Raw genomic sequence first — 16,838 nt, forward strand, 5'->3', positions numbered from 1 at the left:
GCTTCTAATTTGTGTAACTGTAAGTTTATACGAACCTCATGGATTTTGGCTTAGACAAGTAACTTCTATGTAATTAGCAGTGATTCTATCTTAATAAAGTTCTGTGAACTATGAAAACAAGATTTCCTCAACCAAATATACAATTTCATTGCTCACAAATTCAACCTTCCACAAAACACTAGAACATGAACACAATTCAATCAAGTCATCTTCCAGTTTATAATGAGAATTGCCTTTCCTCCATTGCCCAATGACACGTTCCTCATTTCCATCTGACTCCTCATCAGAATGGCCTTTATTGTCTGTATTTCAACCAATGTTCTGTTCATGACCACTTGGGAATTCTCTAAGAAGACTGAGGTTTTCTCTACAGCAAACTTTCCTCCTTTCTCTCTGGGACCTCATCAGAATTGCCCTTCATGGGACATTCATGGCAATGTAGGCTTTTTAAAATTTTTTAATTTTTAATTTTTTTTTCTAGCATGAACCTCGAAACTCTTCCAGCCTATACCCATTACCCAATTCCAAAGCTGCTTCCACATTTCTAGGCATTTGTTACAGCAACATGCCCACTTCTTGATACAAAAATCTGTGTTAGGGTTCTTCAGAGAAAAAGAACTAATAAGATATATGTATATATAAAATATTTATTATGAAAATTGGCTCACACAATCATGAGGCTGAGGAGTCCCATGACCTGCCATCTGCAAGCTGTAGGCCCAAGGAAGTCAATGGTATAAGTCCCAGTTTGAGCCTGAGGGTCTGAGAACCAGGAGTACCAATGTCCAAGGGCAGGAGAAGATGAATGTCCCAGCTCTAACAAAGACAGCAAATTTGGCTTTCCCCCAGCTTTGTGTTCTATTTGGGCCCTCAACAGATTGGATGATGCCCACCCATGTTGATAAGTGATCTTTACTCATTCTACTGATTCAAATGCTAATCTCTTCTGAAAACACTCTCATAGATACCCCCAGAAATAATGTTTACCTGCCACCGTTCATCCCTTATTAGTTCAGTCAAGTTGACACATAAAGTTAACCATCACAGTAACCAATTTCAGTAGTAAAAATAGTGTATGTTTTTAAATGCCTTACGTTTCCCAAACAGTTTCAAACATATTATTTCCCATGATCCTTTGTCAACCTTGTGTAGGATTGTTTTCTGTTTTTTTCCCCTTATTTCATAGCTGAAGACACTGAAACTCAGAGATGTTAAGTGACCTCCCTGAAGACAATACACAGCTAAAAAGATAGAGCCAGGACACAGGATAAGTTCTGCATTAGAGTAAGATGTCCTTCCTAGTCATATGTTGCCTGTCTAGTTCATTTGTTAAACTATTAAAAAAGTAAACATACGAAAAAATGCTCAACATCACTAATGATCAGGGAAATGCAAATCAAAACCAAAAGGTGATACCACCTTACTCCTGCAAGAATGGCCATAATAAAAAAAAGAAAAAATAATAGATGTCGGTGTGGATGCTGTGAATAGGGAACACTTCTACACTGCTGGTGGGAATGTAAACCAGTACAACCACTATGGAAAACAGTGTGGAGGTTCCCTAAAGAACTAAAAGTAGAACTACCATTTGATCCAGCAATCCCACTACTGGGCATCTACCCAGAAGAAAAGAAGTCATTATACGAAAAAGATACTTGCATATGCATGTTTGTAGCAGCACAATTCACAATTGCAAAAACGTGGACACAACCCAAATGGCCATCAATCAACAAGTGGATAAAGAAACTGTGGTGTATATATATATATATATATGATGGAATACTACTCAGACATAAAAAGGAATGAATTAATGGCATTTGCAGTGACCTGGATGAGACTGGAGACTGTCATTCTAAGTGAAGTAACTCAGGAATGGAAAACCAAATATCATACATTCTCATTCATAAGTGGGAGCTAAGCTATGAGGATGCAAAAGCATAAGAATGACACAATGGACTTTGGGGACTCAGGGAGAAAGGGTGGGAAAGGGGTGAAGGATAAAAGACTACAAATTGGGTGCAGTGTATACTGCTTGGGTGACGGGTGCGCTAAAATCTCACAAATCACCACTAAAGAACTTACTCGTGTAACCAAACACCACCAGTTCCCCAATAACCTATGGGAAAAAATCTGATAAAAAATAAATGTATTAATTTCATCAATCAAAAAATTTCTTCTTGGTATCTGTTGTGTGGGAAGCACTGTGCTCATTCTCAGGGTTTCAGAGTGAATAAGACCAGTGAGCTCCTGCCCCAGCCAAATCCTGAGGGATATAAAAGGTGGCAAATCTGTGAAGCACCTGTACAAAAGAAACATAATTCAATTGCTGTAAGCATACTTGAGTCCCTATTTCACAGAGAAGAAGCCTTTCATCTCATTAGAGGGATTGTGATCAAGTGATGATAAAAAAAAAAGACAAGGACTCAGAATGATCTCAGTTTGCCTTCTGAATGAACCACTTAAAGCCTGAAGCACTTTAAATCATTGAGACATTTAGCTTCTTTCAGGGATGAATGATCAGATGTATTTATGGGATTTCAGAATTTTAGACTTGTTGCTTGACCATTTGCTTTCCTAACTCCAAGCCCAATCAATTAAAATAATGGTCAAATGCAAGTATAGTTCTTGTAACTATACTTGTTAGAAGGTAACATAATTTCTCCATATGATGAAACATCTGGGCTTGGAATTCTGATGTACAACATCAGTCTTTCAACTGGCACTAGGAGAATCAAAGGCTTAAATTTTAGTGAAAAAAAAAAAAAGCACACAAGACTTATAACTATCTTCTCCATAAGAAGAATCAGGGTATATATGTGTGTGATGGCCAGTGGAGGTGGAATTATTTCAATTATGAAATGCCCAATAAGAATTTTTTTTTTCATGTACCCATTCTCAATGCTTTCAGTTGTCTGGCCATCCCTCACCCTGCCAATCTACTCTCTGTTCTTCTCTACCTTGTTCCTGGTTCCAGGAGGTTCACCTTTGTGGGTCAATGCATGTCATCCTGTTGGGTTTGGCCAATGGGGGTTGCCAGCAGAGAGTAAGAGTATGGAAGGAGAGTGAAGTAACACCCCAGAAGTTTGCTGGGTGAGAGTAGAGGGTGTTCTCTTCTTCAACTACAGCTACTTTGGAAATCTTTCCTTCCCGGTAGTCCTTCAAGTCAAAGAGTGAGCTCCCTGCAGTTACTAGCATTGGTGTGTCTCACCATTCTTTGTTGATTTCCCTGAACCCTGACCACATCTTTGTAAATAATTTCTTTTCAACTCCTCTCAACATTCCTTTGATGTAGCAACTGCTTTCTGCTGTCCTGTCAGGACAGCATATGATAAACCTCTTATTTTGTGAGAAGTTATTGTTTATTATTATTTGTAGACCTTTATAAGTACACAAGTGGCAGACCATCATTATGACTCTTGGAAAACATTTTTGAAGATAATGTTGGATTCCTATCAAAGTACACTTAGATATTGTTAAGCTGCTGGAGTATGCATTGTATGCTAACTATGCATTTAAAAACAGCTTTCCTTGGTAGAAGAACTCATCAAAAAATATTTGGAAAGGGCAATGACCTTTTGTAAAGACATCCCATTTAAATGTTTTATATTTTTACCTTGACTTTTTTTCATTAAACAATATGCATTATTTATTAATAAGGCCATTCACAGGGACAGGCAGCAAATTGGCAAATTGGCCTTTCCATCAAACTTTTAATGTTAACTTTATAATGAGTATGCTGAACTGCTATATATAAAATAATTCTCTCTCTCTTCTTTACCCATACAAAGAAAAACTATAGTAGGTCCCAGTGCTAGTGTGTATATACAAGGTATATTTCTTTCTGAATGCTTTTCTCATCTAAATTAATAAAATTCACCCCTTCCAATGCTGCTGTCATCAGATTCCCAAGTCCATTCATTAGAATTATGTATTTATGTATTTCAAGTTCATGTCTCCCCCTGTGGAATCCTGAACTTTATCTAAAATGTCCTCCAAAATATACTTAAGAAATAAAAATCTGATTATGGTTTGGCTCTGTGTCCCCACCCAAATCTCATCTTGTAGCTCCCATAATTCCCATGTGTTGTGGGAGGGACACAGTGGTAGATGACTGAATCACGGGGATAGGTCTTTCCCCTGCTGTTCCTGTGATAATGAATGGGTCTCACAAGATCTAAATGGTTTTTAAAATGGGAGTTTCCATGCACAAGCTCTCTCTTTGCCTGCTGCCATCCATGTAAGATGTGACTTGCTCCTCCTTGCCTCAGCCATGATTGTGAGACTTCCCCAACTATGTGGAACTGTAAGTCCAATTAACCTCTTTCTTTTGTAAATTGCCCAGTCTCGGGTAAATCTTTATCAGCAGTATCAAAACAGACTAATACAGTTACTGTCTGCTTAAATGTCTCTTTTTGCTCCCCGTTGCCCACCAACTAATTCTTGGGGCCACACAAGTATGTTTAGAATCTGTTACCCATCTTTCTCCCTTTACCTCCTGCTTTGCTCCCTTCTTCTTCATTGTTACCCAGGACTGCTGCAGCCATAGAAAATCTCAGGTCACAGAAAATCCAGTGCTTTTATTATCCTCCAGATGCCCTCACATGCTGAATTCACCTAACAAAGAATTTCAAAATTCCTGAAACAAAAACTGACAGAAATGAAAGGTGACAGACAAGTCCACAATTGTAGCTGGAGATTTTAAACCTCCTCTTTAAGTAATTGACAGACCTAGCAGACAGCAAATCAGTAAGGCTGCAGAACTGAACAACACCATTAACCAACTGGAAACAAATTGATGTTCTTAAAACCCTCCATCAAAAACCAATGGAATAATAGCCTTTTCAAAGTACGTAGAGCATCTTCAGGACAGATCATATCCTGGGACATAAAACAAATCTTAGCACATTTAAAATAGTTAATCATTAAAAATGCTCTCTGAATACAATGTATAAAACCAGAAATCAATAAGAGAAAGATAACAGAAAAAACTCCAAACGCTTGGAAATTAAGCAACACACTTCCAGATAATCCATAGGCCAAAGAGGAAATCTCAGGAAATTTGGAATATATTATGAACTAAACAAAAATAAAAACAAAACATAACAAAATTTGTGGGTTGTAGTTAAAACAGTACTTAAATGAAAATTTATAGCATTAGCTGCTTATGTTAGAAAAGAAGAAAGATCTCAAAGAAGTAATCTTACCTTCCACCTTAAGAAACTAGAAAAAAAAAAGAGAAATGTTAACCAAAATAAGCAGGAATAAGGAAATAATAAAGATATGAGAAATCAATGAAATTAAAAAAATAGAAATAAAATTTAAAAATAAAATTATCAAATGAAACTAAAAGTGGATTCCTTGAAACTATCAATAAAATTGATAATCCTGTAACAAAACTGACAAAGAAAAAAAGAGAAAAGACACAAATTCTTAACACCAGGAGTAAAATAGAGAGCATCACTATAGACATTAAAAGGATAATAAAGGAATACTACAAACAAAGCATACCAATTCAGCAAAATAATTTACCTTTTCCCCAAAAACTATAAACTGCCAAAGCTCACCCAGTACAAAGTGGGTAATTTCAATAATCTTATACTATTAAAGATATTGAATTGATAGATAAAAACTTTCTGAAAAAGAACTCTTCAGACCCAAATAATTTCACTGGATAATTCCACTAAACATTTAGAGGAGAAATAATCCTAATTATACCCAATCTTGAGAAGAGGAGAAAATACCTCCCAACATGTTTTGTGACACCAGAATGCCCCAATATTAAAATCAAAGACAGTACAAAAATAGAAAACAATAGGCAAATATCTGTCATGAACATAGACACAAAAATCCTCAGAAAATACTAGCTAATCATATCCAGCAGTTTATAAAAATTAATATACCATGACCAAGTGGGATTTATTCTGGTACTGCAAGGCTGGTGCAATATTTAAAAGTCAATCAATGTAATCCACTAAATTAATAGCCTAAATAAGAAAATCCACATGAATATATCAATTGATGCAGACAAATGATTCCACAAATTTCAAAACTATTGGTGACAAAATCTCCCAGCAAACTAGAAATGTGAGAAAATTTCTTCAACCTGATAAAGAAAATCTATTTTTAAAAAAACCTACAGCTAACAACATTCTTAACAGTCTGTCTTATAGAGGAATGTTGTCCTTTTAAGACAGGGGACAAAGCAAAGATGTACACTTTCCTCACTCTTATTCAACATCACACTGCAAACGAAGCTAGGAAAAGCCAGTACAACCAAGCTAGAAAAAAGAAATAAAAGGCAGTCATATTGGAAAAGAAGAAATAAAACTGTCACCTATTCATAGATGATATAATTATTTATGTACAAAATCCCAAGGAATATCTAAGATAGTCTCAGAAACGAGTGAGTCTATCAAAGACAGGATCCACAATCAACACAAAAATTAATAGTATTTCTAGATACTATCATTGAAAAATAGGAAACCAAAATTTGAAAAATTACTATTTATGATAGCTGCTGCAAAAGGAAGTACTTGGTTACAAATCTGACAAAACATCCTTGAAATCTATTTGCTGAAAATTATAAAACACTGATGAAAGAAATAAAAAATGAACTAAATAAATGGAGATACATCTGGTGTTCATGAATTGGAAGATCTATACATAGGGAAGATATCAATTATTTCCTAGTTGATCTATAGATTTAATAAAATTTCATTTGAAATTCAAGAATAATTTTTTTTGTAAGAATAGAATATCTGATTCTAAAATTTTTATGAAAAGACAAGAGATTTATAATGGTCAAAATCAATTTTGAAAAATGAATAAATCGAGAAGAATCACTCTACTCAATTTTTGGACTTACTGTATAGCTACAGTTGTCAAGACTGTGTGTTACTGTCAAGGGATCACATGTAGATGACTGGAATACAGTCCAGAAATAGACCCACATGAGTATACCAACTGAGTTTTTTAATAGATGAAGCAATTACTTGGAGAAAGGATAGTCTTTTCAACAAATAGTCTTGGAAAAATGGAACATCCATGTGCCATAAAATAAACCTTGACCTAATCTCACACCTTATATAAACATTAACTCAAAACAGATCTTTCATCTAAGCATAAAATTATAAAACTTTTAGAAGAAAACATGGAGGAAAACTTTGTGATCTGTGGTTAAGTGAAGAATTCTTAGGCATGGCACCAAAAGATAATCAGTCCCTAAAAGAAAATAATTATATATTGAACATCATCAAAATTAAAATCTTATGCTCTTCAAAACACATTGTTAAGAAAATGAAAATCAAACTGCAGCCTGGGAGAAAAATATTTAAAAATTGCATTTCCAACAAAGGACTTATAACCTGAATTTATAAAAAACCCTCAGTGTGGCACCAAGATGGCCGAATAGGAACAGGTCCAGCCTCCAGCTCCCAGTGTGAGAGACACAGAAGACGGGTGATTTCTGCATTTCCAACTGAGGTACCAGGTTCATCTCACTGGGGCGTGTCGGACAGTGGGCACAGGACAGTGGCTGCAGCCCAATGAGTGAGAGCCAAAGCAGGGCGAGGCATCACCTCACCTGGGAAGCGCAAGGGGGAAGGGAATTCCCTTTCCTAGCCAAGGGGAACCATGACACACAACACCCGGAAAATCAGGTCACTCCCACCCTAATACTGTGCTTTACCAAGGGTCTTAGCAAACAGCACACCAGGAGATTATATCCCATGCCTGGCTTGGAGGGTCCTACGCCCATGGAGCCTCCCTCATTGCTAGCACAGCAGTCTGAGATTTAACTGCAAGGTGGCAGCGAGGCTGGGGGAGGGGCGCCTGCCATTGCTGAGGCTTACGTAGGTAAACAAAGCAGTCGGAAAGCTCGAACTGGGTGGAGCCCACCACAGCTCAAGGAGGCCTGCCTGCCTCTGTAGACTCCACCTCTAGGGACAGGGCGTAGCCAAAGAAAAGGCAGCAGAAACCTCTACAGATGTAAATGTCCCTGTCTGACGGCTTTGAAGAGAGTGGTGGTTCTCCCAGCACAGAGTTTGAGATCTGAGAACAGACAGACTGTCTGCTCAAGTGGGTCCCTGACTCCTGAGTAGCCTAACTGGGAAACATCCCCCACTAGGGACAGACTGACACCTCACACCTCACAAGGGCCAGTTACACCTCTGAGATGAAGCTTCCAGAGGAACGATCAGACAACAACATTTGCTGTTCAGCAATATTCACTCTTCTGCAGCCTCCACTGCTGATACCCAGGCAAACAGGATCTGGAGTGGACCTCCAGCAAACTCCAACAGACCTGCAGCTGAGGGTCCTGACTGGTGGAAGGAAAAATAACAAACAGAAAGGACATCCACACCAAAACCCCATCTGTACGTCACCATCATCAAAGACCAAAGGTAGATAAAACCACAAAGATGGGGAAAAAGCAGTGCAGAGAAGCTGGAAATTCTAAAAATCAGAGCACCTCTCCCCCTCCAAAAGAACGCAGCTTCTCGTTAGCAGTGGAACAAAGCTGGATGGAGAATGACACTGACAAGTTGAGAGAAGAAGGCTTCAGACAATCAAATTTCTCTGAGCTAAAGGAGGAACTATGAACCCAGTGCAAAGAAACTAAAAATCTTGAAAAAAGATTTGATGAATGGCTAACTAGAATAACCAAGGTAGAGAAGTCCTTAAATGACCTGATAGAGATGAAAACCATGACACAAGAACTACATGACAAATGCATAAGCTTCAGTAACCAACTCAATCAACTGGAAGAAAGGGTATCAGTGATTGAAGATCAAATGAATGAAATGAAGTGAGAAGAGAAGTTTAGAGAAAAAAAGAGTAAAAAGAAATGAACAAAGCCTCCAAGAAATATGGGACTATGTGAAAAGACCAAATCTACATCTGATTGGTGTACCTGAAAGTGACGGAGAGAATGGAACCAAGTTGGAAAACACTCTGCAGGATATTATCCAGGAGAACTTCCCCAACCTAGCAAGGCAGGCCAACATTCAAATTCAGAAAATACAGAGAATGCCATAAAGATATTCCTCGAGAAGAACAACTCCAAGACACGTAATTGTCAGATTCACCAAAGTTGAAATGAAGGAAAAAATGTTAAGGGTAGCCAGAGAGAAAAGTCGGGTTATCCACAAAGGGAAGCCCATCAGACTAACAGTGGATCTCTGGGCAGGAACTCTATAAGCCAGAAGAGAGTGGGGGCCAATATTCAACATTCTAAAAGAAAAGAATTCTCAACCCAGAATTTCATATCCAGTCAAACTAAGTTTCATAAGTGAAGGAGAAATAAAATCCTTTACAGACAAGCAAATGCTGAGAGATTTTGTCACCACCAGGCCTGCCCTACAAGAGCTCCTGAAGGAAGCACTAAACATGGAAAGGAACAACTGGTAGCTGCTACTGCAAAAACATGCCAAAATGTAAAGACCATCGGTGCTAGGAAGAAACTGCATCAACTAATGAGCAAAATAATCAGCTTACATCATAATGACAGGATCAAGTTCACACGTAACAATATTAACCTTAAATGTGAATGGGCTAAATTCTCCAATTAAAAGACACAGACTGGCAAATTGGATAAAGAGTCAAGACGCATCACTTTGCTGTATTCAGGAGACCCATCTCATGTGCAAAGACACACATAGGCTCAAAATAAAGGGATGGAGGAAGATCTACCAAGCAAGTGGAAAACAAAAAAAGGCAGGGGTTACAATCCTACTTTCTGATAAAACAGACTTTAAACCATCAAAGATCAAAAGAGACAAAGAAGGCCATTACATAATGGTAAAGGGATCAATTCAACAAGAAGAGCTAACTATCCTAAATATATATGCACCCAATACAGGAGCACCCAGATTCAAAAAGCAAGTCCTTAGAGACTTACAAAGAGACTTAGACTCCCACACAATGATAGTGGGAGACTTTAACACCCCACTGTCAGCATTAGACAGATCAACAAGACAGAAAGTTAACAAGGATATCCAGGAATTGAACTCAACTCTGCACCAAGTTGACCTAACAGACATCTACAGAACTCTCCACCCCAAATCAACAGAATATACGTTCTTCTCAGCACCACGTCACACTTATTCCAAAATTGACCACATAGTTGGAAGTAAAGCACTCCTCAGCAAATGTAAAAGAACAGAAATTATAACAAACTCTCTCTCTCAGACCACAGTACAATCAAACTAGAACTCAGGATTAAGAAACTCACTCAAAGTTGCTCAACTACATGGAATCTGAACAACCTGCTCCTGAATGACTACTGGGTACATAACGAAATGAAGGCAGAAATAAAGATGTTTTTTGAAACCAATGAACGAAGATACAACATACCAGAATCTCTGGGATACATTGAAAGCTGTGTGTAGAGGGAAATTTATAGCACTAAATGCCCACAACAGAAAGCAGGAAAGATCTAAAATTCACACCCTAACATCACAATTAAAAGAACTAGAGAAGCAAGAACAAACACATTCAAAAACTAGCAGAAAGCAAGAAATAACTAAGAGCAGAACTGAAGGAGATAGAGACACAAAAAACCCTTCAAAAAATCAATGAATCCAGGAGCTGGTTTTTTGAAAAGATCAACAAAATTGATAGACCACTAGCCAGATTAATAAAGAAGAAAAGGGAGAAGAATCAAGCAGATGCAATAAAAAATGAGAAAGGGGATATCACCAGCGACCTGACAGAAATACAAACTACCATCAGAGAATACTATAAACACCTCTACGCAAATAAAGTAGAAAACCTTGAAGAAATGGATAAATTCCTGGACACGTACACTCTCCCAAGACTAAACCAGGAAGAACTTGAATCCTTGAATAGACCAATAACAGGCTCTGAAATTGAGGCAATAATTAATAGCCTACCAACCAAAAAAATGTCCAGGACTAGATGGATTCAGAGCCAAATTCTACCAGAGGTACAAGGAGGAGCTGGTACCATTCCTTCTGAAATTATTCCAATCAGAAAAAGAAGGCATCCTCCCTAACTTGTTTTATGAGGCCAACATCATCCTGATACCAAAGCCTGGCAGAGATACAACAAAAAGAGAATTTTAGACCAATATCCCTGATGAACATCGATGCAAAAATCCTCAATAAAATACTGGCAAACTGAATCCAGCAGCACATCAAAAAGCTTATCCACCATGATCAAGTGGGCTTCATCCCTAGGATGCAAGGCTGTTTCAACATGCACAAATCAATAAATGTAATCCAGCATATAAACAGAACCAAAGACAAAAACCACATGATTATCTCAATAGATGCAGAAAAGGCCTTTGACAAAATTCAACAGACCTTCATGCTAAAAACTCTCAATAAATTCTGTATTGATGGAACGTATCTCAAAATAATAAGAGCTATTTATGACAAACCCACAGCCAATATCATACTGAATGGGCAAAAACTGGAAACATTTCCCTTGAAAACTGGCACAAGACAGGGATGCCCTCTCTCACCACTCTTATTTATCATAGTGTTGGAAGTTCTGGCCAGGGCAATCAGGCAAGAGAAAGAAATAAAGGCTATTCGATTAGGAAAAGAGGAAGTCAAATTTTCCCTGTTTGCACATGACATGATTGTATATTTATAAAATCCCATTGTCTCAGCCCAAAATCTCCTTAAGCTGATAAGCAACTTCAGCAAAGTCTCAGGATACAAAATCAATGTGCAAAAATCACAAGCATTCTTATACACCAATAACAGACAAGCAGAGAGCCAAATCATGAATGAACTCCCATTCACAATTGCTTCAAAGAGAATAAAATACCTAGGACTCCAACTTACAAGGGATGTAAAGGACCTCTTCAAGAACTACAAACCACTGTTCAATGAAATAAAAGAGGACACAAACAAATGGAAGAAGAGTCCATGCTCATGGATAGGAAGAATTAATATCGTGAAAATGGCCATACTGCCCAAGGTAGTTTATAGATTCAATGCCATCCCCATTAAGCTACTAATGACTTTCTTCACATAATTGGAAAAAACTACTTTAAAGTTCATATGGAATGAAAAAAGAGCCCACATTGCCAAGATAATCCTAAGCAAAAAGGACAAAACTGGAGGCATCACGCTACCTGACTTCAAACTATACTGCAAGGCTACAGTAACCAAAACAGCACGGTACTGGTACCAAAACAGAGATATAGACCAATGGAACAGAACAGAGCCCTCAGAAATAACACCACACATCTACAACCATCTGATCTTTGACAAAGCTGACAAAAACAAGAAATGGGGAAAGGATTCCCTATTTAATAAATGGTGCTGGGAAAACTGGCTAGCCATAAGTAGAAAGCTGAAAATGTATCCCTTCCTTACACCTTATACAAAAATTAATTCAAGCTGGATTAGAGACTTAAATGTTAGACCTAAAACCATAAAAACCTTTGAAGAAAACCTAGGCAATACCATTCAGGACATAGGCATGGGCAAGGACTTCATGTCTAAAACACCAAAAGCAATGGCAACAAAAGCCAAAATTGACAAATGGGTTCTAATTAAACTAAAGAGCTTCTGCACAGCAAAACAAACTACCATCAGAGTGAACAGGCAACCTACAGAATGGGAGAACATTTTTGCAATCTACTGCAAAAATCTACAAAATTTTTGCATCTGACAAAGGGCTAATATCCAGAACTTATGAAGGACTCAAACAAATTTACCAGAAAAACCCCATCAAAAAGTGGGCAAAGTATATGAAGAGACACTTCTCAAAAGAAGACATTTATGCAGCCAACAGACACATGAAAAAATGCTCATCATCAGTCACCATCAGAGAAATGCAAATCAAAACCACAATGAGATACCATCTCACACCAGTTAGAATGGCGATCATTAAAAAGTCAGGAAACAACAGGTGCTGGAGAGAATGTGGAGAAATAGGAATGCTTTTACACTGTTGGTGGGACTGTAAACTAGTTCAACCACTGTGGAAGACAGTGTGGCCATTCCTCAAGGATCTAGAACTAGAAATACCATTTGACCCAGCCATCCCATTACTGGGTATATACCCAAAGGATTATAAATCATGCTGTTATAAAGAGACATGTACACGTATGTTTACTGTGGCACTATTCACAATAGCAAAGACTTGGAACCAACCCAAATGTCCATCAATGACAGACTGGATTAAGACAATGTGGCACATATACACCATGGAATACTATGCAGCCATAAAAAAGGATGAGTTCACGTCCTTTGTAAGGACATGGATGCAGCTGGAAACCATCATTCTCAGCAAACTATTGCAAGAACAGAAAACTAAACACCGCATGTTCTCACTCATAGGTGGGAATTGAACAATAAGAACACTTGGACACAGGAAGGGGAACATCACACACCAGGGCCTGTTGTGGGGTATGGGGAGAGGGGAGGGATAGCATTAGGAGATATACCTAATGTAAATGATGAGTTAATGGATGCAACACACCAACATGGGACATGTAACAAACCTGCACATTGTGCACATGTACCCTAGAACATAAAGTATAATAATAAAAAAAGAAAGGTTAAAAAAACTCTCAAAACTCAACAGTGAGAAATTTTAAAATGGGCACAATCTGGACAATTTACCAAAGAGGATACAAAGAAGGCAGATAGGCATAATGAAAGAGGCTCAATATCATTAAGGAAATGCAAATTAAACCCAAGGTCAGATGCCAATATACATTTTTTGGAAAGGCTATAATTAAATATACTAATTATACCAAGCACTGGTGAGAATGTGGAGCAACTGGAATTTTCAAACATTACTGATGCGAATGCCAAATTACATAGCCACTCTGGAAAATAGTTCAGTGGTTTCCAGTAAAGTTAAATACACACTTACATAACCTAGCTATTCCCTAGTAGGTATTTACCTTAGAGGAATAAAAACAAGTTCACACAAAAATGCTATACATGAATTATTACCCTCAGAATGAAAGTACGTTTTGTCATGAAAGGTAATTGGTTTCTTATTCTTGCAGATATTCAATTACAGAATTAAAAAACTTGTGCAATAGCTTGTAGAAGTAATTTGTCTTAGCCTGTTTGTGTTGCTATAAAGGAATACCTGAGACTGAGTAATTTATAAAGAAAAGAGATTTATCTGGCTCACTGTTCTGCAGACTGTGCAAGAAGCATAGTGCTGGTATCTTGTGAAGGCCTCAGGCTGCTTCCACTCATGGCAGAAGGTCAAGGGGAGCTGGTGTGTGCACAGATCACATGGCCAGAGGGGAATCAAGAGACAGAGAAGGGAGAGGTACCAACCAGCTCTCAAGGGACCTAGTAGAGCAAAAACTCACTCACTACTTGGAGGGCAGCACCAAGCCATTCATGAGGGATTCATTTCCCTGACCCAAACACCTCCCACTAGACCCCCACCTCCAACACTGGGTATCAAATTTCAACTTGAGGACCAGGAGAACAAATATCCAAATGATAGCATGATTCCTGCGGAAAGCGTGATGTTTTGGATTGGATTTCTGAGATTATGCGATCTGAGATTTGGTGAAATACCAGGAGCCAGAGGGATGTGAATGCATCTATTATGGAAGGCGAGGAAGAATGCTGCTTGGCTGAGTTGTGCAGTACCCTGGGTCTCTCACAAGGAACAAGTTCCATCAAAATTATTCTAAAGACACCAGTTTTGGACCTTGATCTATCAGGCTAGTTAGAAGGTCTGAAAATCGTTCCTCAGCAGAAGGTCAAATGTGGTGAAAAGAATGACTCCCGGTTTATTTATTTTTAAAATCTTTCTTATAGCTATTTCTAATAGGTGTTTAGTTTACAAAGCATTTATGTTGATTTTGATGTAAAGCTGTTAGTCTCTTTATATTCCAGAAAATTCCTTAAGCTTGTCTGGTCTATTAGGGGACAAAGCAGAGCTAGTAACCCTGAAGCCCTTTTCTAGTTTGCTAATGTAAAGACGCACACCTGCTTCTACAGTTAGCAGTGGCTTAGAACAGTCCTTAACCATGCGTTTGAGCCAGTGGTTCTTAGTTGATGGCTCAGAACAGCAGCATCAGCTTCAGCTGGGAGCTCATTAAAGATGCAAATTCTCAGGACCCACCCCAGACCTACTGAATCAGAAATTTGGCAGGGGGTAGCAGGTGGGGCAGGCAGAAATCCATGTTTTAATAAGCTTTCTAGATGATTCTGATGCAGGCTAAGGTTTGGCTGATGGATGCTAAGATTTGACAACTATCATGCAGTTAACTTTGCTTTTGATTTATTTCAAGCAGGGCACTGGACAAGCACCCACAGGTGATTTTTAAGCCACTGGGAATTTGCATTATGCTGTCCCAAGCTGTCTTGTCATAGAAGTTCCACTTGGCCCACTACTGGCTTAATTCAACATTAGGCATCAGAGAAATCAAAATTCCATCACAAGTCCGTCCATTTCCTACTTACAAGCTGTCTTGGTTTGCAGCTCCAACCCCTGATCAGAAAGAAGAAACCAAACATACACTACTCTTCAGCTTCTTATGTGATTGGCTCATTATTAGCCCATTTAAGAAGGCATACTCTAAATTGTATGTCCAGCTCTTTCTTTCAAAACTTAATCATTACACTCTCACCACTCCTTTTTTCCTTTTTTAAATTTCCAATTGGTAGTTATTGTCTCGTGGTGCTTGCCAGACTGAGTTTAAAACTTCACTGTCTGTTTTAATATCTCAGTTGGTTGCCATAATATGACTGTAGAGGTTTTTCGAACCAGAAGTATGTCTGCCAAGTAAAGCTTTCTGTCTGAAACTTGAATGTGACATGTTTCCTCATCATTTAAAGCACTGTTATAATTAAGGATTGGTGAACCCTTTTTCAGTTTCAGTTAGTTGAATGTCTAATGTTTATTCAAACATCCTGGTTTCAATAAAAGCTCTAAATGTGAGTTGCCAGCACTTTTTCCATTAACTTTTAAATCCCTGTGTGTTTCAAGGGAAATACAGTTCGTATGTTTCTGATTCATTTACACTTAACTCATCAGAATATTATTTTGCTAGAACTAGGTCTTACCCAAGTATCACGTACCTCTTGAAATCTATAGAAATATGATGTTAGTTAAAATACTGCAAAATACAGACCAAGCTGACGCTTAGAGGAGTTGAACCATAGTTGGCTTTGTTTCTGAATTTGGCCCCAAATGCCATATGTTTAAATTTGAAATAGATTAGCAGGATTCATTCTATTATTCTAGAAAAAAAATAGAGCTATGTACTTTGTACCCTGGATGTAATCACATGCAGAGTATTATTAGAGGTAACTGTAAGATTACATGAGTGACAATAAACTACATGTAATACCATTGTTTTAGCTTCAGTGATGAGGATGCCTCACTTTCTAAAATGTACATACGAAGAGAAGCCATGTGCCCATTTAACATGGAGCCTGGGAAATGTGGAGGGAAAACAATTGGCTAGCTGCCATCCCCTTAAAGGCTACAGATAACCAATATCCAGGAATGCAGAATTGTGTGAATAAATGTTAAATTTTTTGAGTCAGGCTATACTAAAAAATGTGACATTCTGGGTTATCAGATTAACAGAACTATACATATCTATATAGAGATACACACAAAAATAAATGTTTTTAAAAATATATTGTTTACATGTTTCTATTAGCGTCCAGCCAGGAAAACAGACCCACTTTATTTCAACAGAGAGAATTTAATGGAGAGAACTCATGAAACAGGTATGAGAAGTCTCAAAAAGCAAAAGGAGAAAACTGAGGTAATGAAAAGCTAATGACTGCAGGATGCAGCTATCATGCCTAAGAGTAGAAGGAAAAAGGGAAGAAGTTGGGGTTATCACACCAGGAAGTTGGGAA

General features: G+C 37.9%; 1 long non-coding RNA gene across 1 annotated transcript in view; it reads left to right on the forward strand.

Annotated features, from left to right (window-relative positions):
• LOC144339535 (uncharacterized) overlaps positions 1 to 16,838 on the forward strand; it is a 381,994-nt gene that overhangs the window by 133,586 nt on the left and 231,570 nt on the right. The window lies entirely within an intron of this gene.

Source organism: Macaca mulatta, chromosome 2 (assembly GCF_049350105.2).
Source record: "Macaca mulatta isolate MMU2019108-1 chromosome 2, T2T-MMU8v2.0, whole genome shotgun sequence".
NCBI classification, from domain to species: Eukaryota; Metazoa; Chordata; class Mammalia; order Primates; family Cercopithecidae; genus Macaca; species Macaca mulatta.